This window comes from Pararge aegeria, chromosome 21, assembly GCF_905163445.1.
Source record: "Pararge aegeria chromosome 21, ilParAegt1.1, whole genome shotgun sequence".
Classification (NCBI taxonomy): domain Eukaryota; kingdom Metazoa; phylum Arthropoda; class Insecta; order Lepidoptera; family Nymphalidae; genus Pararge; species Pararge aegeria.
Window position 1 is genome coordinate 1,698,519 of NC_053200.1, and position 8,326 is coordinate 1,706,844.

At 35.2% G+C, this 8,326-nt stretch overlaps 1 non-coding gene across 1 annotated transcript; it reads right to left on the reverse strand.

Annotated features, from left to right (window-relative positions):
- Window positions 1–4,928: 4,928 nt before the first annotated feature.
- On the reverse strand, window positions 4,929–5,000 carry Trnae-cuc. The gene has a single exon. It is a non-coding gene; the product is annotated as a tRNA-Glu (tRNA).
- Between the last annotated feature and the right edge of the window lie 3,326 nt (window positions 5,001–8,326).

Below are 8,326 nucleotides of genomic sequence, written 5' to 3' on the forward strand. Positions count from 1 at the left end.
TTATTTATTTTATTATTACACCAGTTTAGTCGGCTACCGTCTTAGACAGCATCACAATTAACGAACAGGTGAGATTGCAGTCAAGGGTTAATGCGAAAAAATTAGCCCACCAACCCACATTTGAGCAGCGTGATGGGTTTTTGCTCTAAAATCCTACTCATATATGAGAGATGAGGCCTCTCGAACTTTAAAAGGTGATGCGTTATTATCGTAAACAAACAAAACAATTTTAGAAATCTTTGTAAAGCTATATCTAGATTGTCTAACAAAGTTTTCCGATAATAAATGTCATCTTACAAGGAAACACAGCAATTTGGTCGGACATTTCCTCCTTCCCTTGAAGTTTCATATAATTTTCTTTACATTTTACTCACAAAAAGACGCGCGACATGTTTATTATTAGAGCTGGCATTGGCAATGTTCAAAGACATGCGGGCTGGAATTCCGCGTGTATGGGGCGACCATAACTTTGGAAAGTAAAGGAGAAGTGTCCTTTTGTTTTTGTTTTACTAAATGATGGGTCCTTTTTCTTTCAACCTATCATCGCACCACCAATCGTTCAATAGACCGGTCATTAATTTAGATTAAAACATTAATTATCTACATTTCAGTAACATTTCTAACCTAATCTCAAAACTAACATACTGCCTATGTCTATTTAGCATATAACGGATATCGTTATGGCAGACCAGAGTCTTCTGACAAAGATGTTAGTACTATTACATCTAAAAGAAGGTTCTAAACTTACTTTCTCGTTAAAACCGTAAAAAAAAAACCTTTCTATTTTGATTTTGCTTAAAATAATCACGCATAGTAAGGACGTGAAACACAAGTTGTCCCAATTTTTATAAGGACTAATCCTTTAAAGTCAAAATTGGTGGTAGCCCTGTACGTGAAGCTATAATGAAAAAATCCGGAAGACTCCCAAGTGCATGTTTTAGCATGTTTTATGTTAATTTTATAGGCATACCAGAAAGCATTTCTTTGTTTCATCCTTGCCTGGCAAATGGGTGCAAATGGGTAAATTGACTATTTAGTGTAATTGTTTTCTAGGTTTTTTCTGACGGTCTTACTTCAATGGGTATGAGTTAAGTGGTTTTATAACTTGAATGGCTTGGCGATAAAAGTTTCTCGGCTTAAAGGGTAATACATTCGTATTTCGTTTTCTTATGATGCCAAACAATCTACAAAAATTTTGAACAGGGCTCGCTAAATATATAATAAACAATAGATAAATATACTACTACAATACAAACTTCGCAATCTAGCCCCAAAGTAAGCGTAGCGTAGTGTTATGGGATTCTAAGATGACTGATGAATATTTTTGTGAATAATATTCATAAATACTTTTACTGTCCAACACCATGAGTGTTGGACAGTAAAAGTATTTATGAATCACACAAACATTTTCCAGTTTTGGGAATCAAACCTTTTGGGGTTTATTTCACTCAGAAAGCTGTCCACTGCGCCAATCGGCCGTCAAACTCTAACTCAAAAGATAAGTACAAGGAAGGTAAATTAAGTTAAGTCACAACAGGCTGCCATAATACAGCTTGGCGGATGCTGAAGTCTGAATCATGGGTATCACACTAATCATCATATCGACGTATTACCGGCCAACTACGGGTCTTCTCCCACAATGAGAAGGGTTAGTCCATCACGATTGATGGTATTATGATTGATGTAGTGAGTAGGTGGGAGTTAATTAATTTCCTTAGATGCTACCTTTTGCAGACGGCACGGTGGTGTACGGTATAATTCGTAAGAATTTGTGACAACACCATAATAGTTTTAAGTCTACTTGTGAACTTTGGTTACTAAGAACTCTTTCGAGGGGCTGAGTTCGAATCCTAGCACGCACCTCTAACTTTTCTATGTTATGAGCGTTTTAAACAATTCATATTGTGTTGTGTGTCATCAGTAGCGCGGTAACCACAGTAGAAGCCTAATAAATTCTGGGATCGATCCCAGGACCTCCAACTTATGAGAACATAGCGCACGATCCTGCACCAGGGAGCTCGTTAAAATGATAAGATGAAACAGCAATTTTCATTATAAACAGTTCTTCCGTTTTGTGAGAATCCATTTGTAAAGAACCTTGGCAGCGTATACGTTACGTTCCAAATTTAATGCTTGCACTCGGGCTTGCTGCTTGCGCGCATCGCTCGATAAAATAATGTATTTTTAGTATGTTTAAAAATCTAAATCTCTAATCAATAATAAGAGTTTGTAGTCCCACTGCTGGGCACTCCCATATAAAAGATATGGCTTGGAACATGGGCGCCAGATAGATCGTCACCCACAAAAGTACCAATGAGCAAAGTTATATCTTTTATTTATTTTGTGAACCCGCGAAGAAAAAACGAAGGCGTTATAAGTTTGAAGTATCTGTGTTTGTCTGTATTTCCGGAACTGATCTAATCAAACAAAGCTCAGCTAATTGACTTTGAAACATCAAAATCGGTTATTTCAAACATCAAAGTAACTGATTTTGATGTTTCAAAAGCAAATCAATCGGAAGTGTTCTTAACATTGTTTGATTAAAATAGGTCCAAGATGGCCGTCGCCAAAAAATGGAGGATTACGTGTTTTTCATAACTCCTCAAGTTTTTTTTTATTTGATACCTATATAGGTATAACCTGGTATAACCACTGCACGTCCCCGTGGTGTGGTTATATCTATGAGGATTTCCCCACGAGAAAAAAAGGGTAAAATCTATCTCCATTCCAATATTCTGTTGAATTGTTTCAGTAGTTTTTGCATGTAAGAGTAACATACATCCATCTATACAAACTTTCGCGTTTATTATATTAGTAAGTGGAGGTTGATATTCCATCAGCTCGAAACGTTTTATATCCTATAGTTAGTAAAAAAAAAGTAACAAAGGATTTATACACTTTTTTTTCTCTACTCTCTCATTATGCGTATTAAATGAAAGAACGTAACTTGACTAGTAGAATAATTTACTCTATATTGAAAGCGGGGGTTTTATAATTTTTTATTTTATATATTATTTATCGTTCGTTTCGTATTTGCCTTTGTAAACTGTAACGTTCGTACGAGTGGATCGTACTGCAGTAGTTCTAAATGAGATAAATAAATAAATAAATATACTACGACACTACACACACCGCCATCGAGCCCCAAAGTAAGCGTAGCTTGTGTTATGGGTACTAAGACGACTGATGAATATTTTTATGAATAATATACATAAATACTTTGAATATACATATTAACACCCAGACACTGACAAACATTCATGCTCATCACACAAACATTTTCCAGTTGTGGGAATCGAACCCACGGCCTTGGACTCAGAAAGCAGGGTCCTAACTGCGCCAATCGGCCGTCAAAGAGAAGATGCATAACAGAAATTTCGACACCGATGGGTTAGTGAACCGTGTGCAAATTGGTCAAAGGCACTCCGTGACAGCCAGAGATGCGGGTTCAAGTCCGGTGCAGAAAATTTGCGGTATGCATTCGAAATTTAGAAATGTCATTTCTTCTATATGATTTCTTTCATGGCTTTACGTAATATCGAAACGAAATATATTATGCATTTTTTATATATTTTACAGTTTCAATGGCAAACTACTTCGTCCGCGTTTGTTAAGGTTTATTTCTGTCAATCCAGTTACAGCACCCTGTGGGGGTTCCATTTAAAATGTAAACATTAGACATACATTCTCTTTTAAAAATATAATAATTATGTAATATATAAGACTTTGTAATTTAATAAATAAATAAATAAATTTATCCCGTTACAGTTAATTTTAAAATGCAAATATATCTATACAAAATTTCTATACAAAATATATCTATACAAAAACTCGTAGAACTCGAATTCTAGGGACGGCAGAGGGTATGCAGATGATATAAATAAATAAATATACTACGACAATACACACATCGCCATCTAGCCCCAAAGTAAGGAGTAGCTTGTGTTATGGGTACTAAGATGACTGATGAATATTTTTATGAATAATATACATAACTACTTAGAATATACATATAAACACCCAGACACTGAAAAACATTCATGCTCATCGCACAAACAATTTCCAGTAGTGTGAATCGAACCCACGGCCTTGGACTCAGAAAGCAGGGTCGCTGCAAACTGCGCCAATCGGCTGTCAAATGTAGAAAATCTCCAATAAGTGTTATAAATACTTAAGGGTAGGCTTTTGATAACTCTTATGATGCTTATCCTTAAGTTTCTTGGTTAACTGTTAACTTAATTTTGGTTACTGGTCATTTTCTTTATTTTATATCATCTGCATACCCTGTGCATACCCTTTATGCACGCCACTGAGTATCACTGTGTCTAGTCTATAAGAAGATTCCCGCTGTACACATTTTTTTTAAATAAATTATACGAGAACCGTTTGTTCGAGAAACACTTCTAAAGTGGAGTGGCTTTCGATGCTTCCATTTTAGTGGTGTACACGGATTCCGTATGTTCTTAACTCTGTGTTATTAATATTTTATTCTGAGTAAAACATCCTATTTCGATTTCCATATCACACCTGAGTCAGCCGCAGGGTCAGCACCCTTGTCCAATAACAATATAAATGTGTGTTTGTCAGTTCGTCTCGAGGCCGTTTCACTTGCAGCAATTTACGCGGTAACGATAATAAGTTGGAATCACTTTTTAGGGATCCGTATCGAAAAGTTGCAATTTAAAAAACCATTTATGCGGTAGGTATAATCCCACACCTATAATGTCATTGAATTACTGAGAAATATAAGAAAAATGGTTCCGTAGACGTAGGGCTCTTCGTGGCAAAGCTTGTACGGAGAACTACTAGGGCCATACTTTTTTCTGCAGTCACGAAATTATATCTAAAAACAAAAAAGTAACATAAAAATAAAAAAGAAAACTAAAATAAAGATTAAATTTAATTAAAAATTTTTAAACAAAAAGCCATTCCGATACCGGGAATCGAACCCGAGCCTCCTGGGTGAGAGCCAGGTATCCTAGCCACTAGACCATATCGGATTCTATGAATGAGGTGAAAATATTAACCAATTGTCTATAGTTATAGTATTGTAACTATAGACAATTGTTTAATATTTTCATAATCATCATAGTATTATGATGACCAACAATTGAAATAAATAAATACATATACTACGACAATACACACACCGCCATCTAGTCCAAAAGTAAGCGTAGCTTGTGTTCTGCCAACTAAGATAACTGATGAATATTTTTTTTAATATTATAAGTAAATGCACATAAACAGCCAGACACTGAAATACATTCATGTTCATCACATAAATATTTTCCAGTTGTGGGAATCGAACCCACAGCTTAAGACTCAGAGAGAAGGGTCGCTAGCCACTTTCCAATTGGCCGTCATTATATAACAATTATAACAATTTAGCACCGAAAATATGGGGTTAGTAAATATATTAAAAGGAGATCGTAACAACGTTCAATAACCATGTAACAATGTTATGATATTTCTTAGTTATATAAGAGAGGCAATAAAGTAGAAAAATAACCGTTAATAACTTATTATATACTCCATTTCAATATAAAAGATGTGAATCAGTTGCATAGTTCATTTATTTTTAACTGTTTTAGTGTGGATTAGAGGACTTCACACACATTTGAGAACAATAAGGAGAACTCTCAGGCATGCGGGTTCCTCACGATGTTTTCCTCTACCTTTGAAACAAGTTATATTTTAATTACTTGAAACGAAAATAACTTAGAAAAGTTAGAGGTGAAGAATCAGAAAGAATTCAACTTTCGCCTTTATCAATGGACATCAAGTGGGTATTTTTCTAAATGTACTGAACCCCTTTCCAAGATACGCCGTTCACACACATTTTTTTTGCATCGTAGTAGTCTGCGGAGCTTCCTGCGCGCCATCGATCAATTTACGCTTTAATCTACATAGATAAAACCGTTGTCTGTCTGTTGCACTCAGACAATGATCGCCGTTTTTTTGCTACTTAGATAACCTTGCCGACCGAAGGAAGTTTTAATTGCATTGATTATTGCATTTGGTTGTAGATTGAGTAAGGATCTTTGTTTCATTTACTGAGCTTAATGAGATCTTAGAACTATTTTAATTTTGCTACAAAATAGACCTTGACTCCAATCTCACCTGATGGTAGGTGATGATGCAGTCTAAGACGGTAGTGGGCTAACCTGCTAGGGAGTATGCCAGTTATATTTTAACGATTTCTACACGACATCGTACCGGAACGCAAAATAGCTAAGCGAAAATAAATAAATATACTGCGAAAATACACACATCGCAATCAAGTCCCAAAGTAAGCGTAGCTTGTGTTATGGGTACTAAGTTGACTTATGAATATTTTTATGAATATACATAAATACGTATAATATACAGATAAATACACTGAAAAACTTGTTCATCGCGCAAACATTTTCCAGCTGTGGGAATCGAACCCACAGCCTTGGACTCAGAAAGCAGGGTCGCTGCGCCAATCGGCCGCCATCATCCAATGACAATGATGATGAATATATAATATAGTAGTATAGAACGACAATACACACATCGCCATCTAGCCCCAAAGTAAGCGTAGCTTGTGTTATGGGTACTGAGATAGCGGATGAATATTTTGTTATGAATATAATACACATAAATACTTATAATATACAGATAAACACCCAGACACTGAAAAACATTCTTGTTCATCACACAAACATTTTCCAGTTGTGGGAATCGAACCCACGACCTTGGACTCAGAAAGCAGGGTCGCTGCCCACTGCGCCACTCGGCCGTCAAAAATATGATGATTAGATATTCCCATCAGTTGAAGATCATCGCTTGAGACAGACACGCACACTTCTTCTTGACTAGCTACTAAATTTATATATGACTATTGCACAAAGTTATGCAAAATAACATTATATTAACAAACATTGTCTAAATTTCCAAAAGCAAACAGTTAAATATTTGCGCTGTAAGCTTCCATAAAACTAAAGGGTTAGAGATATTTAAATGTTGTTTTATAAATAGAAAGGATAAATTAAACTTAGCGTTACCCATAAAATTATTTTACAGCAGTAACCCAGTTAATCTGTCCAAAGTGGGTACTATTCATATGTAAAAAATAATAAACAAAATATAGTAAGAGAATTAAAATAATTCTTTGCCGTATAAGAAACAACATCTCATCAACCAAGTTTAAGCAGCGCAGTGAGACGGCGATGTCGATACAAGCGATAGCGATTTAATTCCAAAACGACTGAATACGTAATTTGATCAGCTGGTTCCAAGTTTCTAAATACAGATTTTTTTTTACTGTGGTAGTAAACTTTTTCTTTGTACATTGCTTGGAGTTACTTTATATAGAAGAAATAAAAGGTGATGTAAAAATTCGACGATATAAAATCACTGTGTATAATATTTTAAAATAAGACCGATTCAGACGAGGTAGGGAAGATAGCTACTTTTGTTTTGTATTTGGATGGATGGATTATTGTGGTTAATAAAAATACTATTATTATTGTCATTATAATAAACTCTTATTTATATATATAACTCTTATTTATTTATAACTCGTATAATGAACTCTTATAATAAACTCTACCTGAGAAATATATATAAGAAAAAAAATTAAAAATCTTACTCAGATAAATAGACATAAATTATCTTAACTTCTGAGTATGCTCCGGTGTCGTGGCGAAACATGCGTTAAATGAGTATTTGGGAGATCTGTGTAGTGTGGTGTGTAAAGTTTTTAAGTATAAAAAAGTGTTAGTTAACATGAATTTGTAATCATTAAGCTTTTTTAAATATACATAATATTATATATACATAAATTCATTATGTACCGGGTAGAGATTATTTTTATTGTTATTACAAAGTTTAGACAGCTGAATGTCACAGTGGGCAGAACACTGCTTTCTGAGTCCAGGCAGTTGGCTCGATTCCCACAAATGTTTGTGTGATGAACATGAATGTGTGGGTGTTCATCTGTATATTCTTCGTATTTATGTATATTCATCATCATCATATCAACTCATTACCGGCCCACTAAAGGGCACGGGTCTCCTCCTACAACAAGAAGGGTCTAGGCCGTAGTCCACCACGCTGGCCCAGTGCGGATTGGTGGACTTCACACACTTTTTAAGAAGATAGTGGAGTACTCTCGAGTATGCAAGTTTTCTCACGAGGTTTTTCTTCATAGTTGAAGCATGTGATATTTTAATTGATTAAAACGCACATAACTTAGAAAGGCGTGCTGGGATTCAAACTCGCCCCCAGTCGCACATATGAAGTCGGACTCCTATACACCGCTTCAGTTTTTTAATAAGTATTTTGTATTCATTAAAATATT